The sequence below is a fragment of the Octopus bimaculoides genome, chromosome 21 (genome assembly GCF_001194135.2).
Source record: "Octopus bimaculoides isolate UCB-OBI-ISO-001 chromosome 21, ASM119413v2, whole genome shotgun sequence".
Classification (NCBI taxonomy): Eukaryota; Metazoa; Mollusca; class Cephalopoda; order Octopoda; family Octopodidae; genus Octopus; species Octopus bimaculoides.
The window spans coordinates 25,449,737-25,450,264 of record NC_069001.1 but is presented as its reverse complement, the minus strand read 5'-3'; positions in this window follow the sequence as shown (position 1 = coordinate 25,450,264).

Below are 528 nucleotides of genomic sequence, written 5' to 3'. Positions count from 1 at the left end.
TACATACATACATACATATAAATATATATATACACTGCACAAAGTATATTGGTATGAGTATACCTACGATAAACGAGTACATTGTTGAGTAGGACACAACCTTACAGGGCATACCAAATGCAAGACGATAATTTACACATAAATAAGAAAATAAAATTACAAATAAATTAAAATTAAATAAAGAAAAAAACATAAGCATGGAGCAAGGAAAGAGTTTTCTCAATACGTTCATCAAAATAGCCAAGAGGAAAAAATAAGAAATAAAAACCAAGAGGTTTACTATGTGAATTTACATTACATGCAAATGTAATTTGTGAGGAGACCTAAGAGTCAAACAGGTGTAGAATACTTCACTTCTAAGTGGAGTTTCTCAAAGGAAGATTACTTCGGAATTGAATTTGTCAAATGTAAGTATAGACACATACGTACATCCTCACATATCCACAGAAGCATGTGCGTGCGTAGACGATCTACGTACGTATGTATATAAATATATATATATATATATATATATATATATATATATAT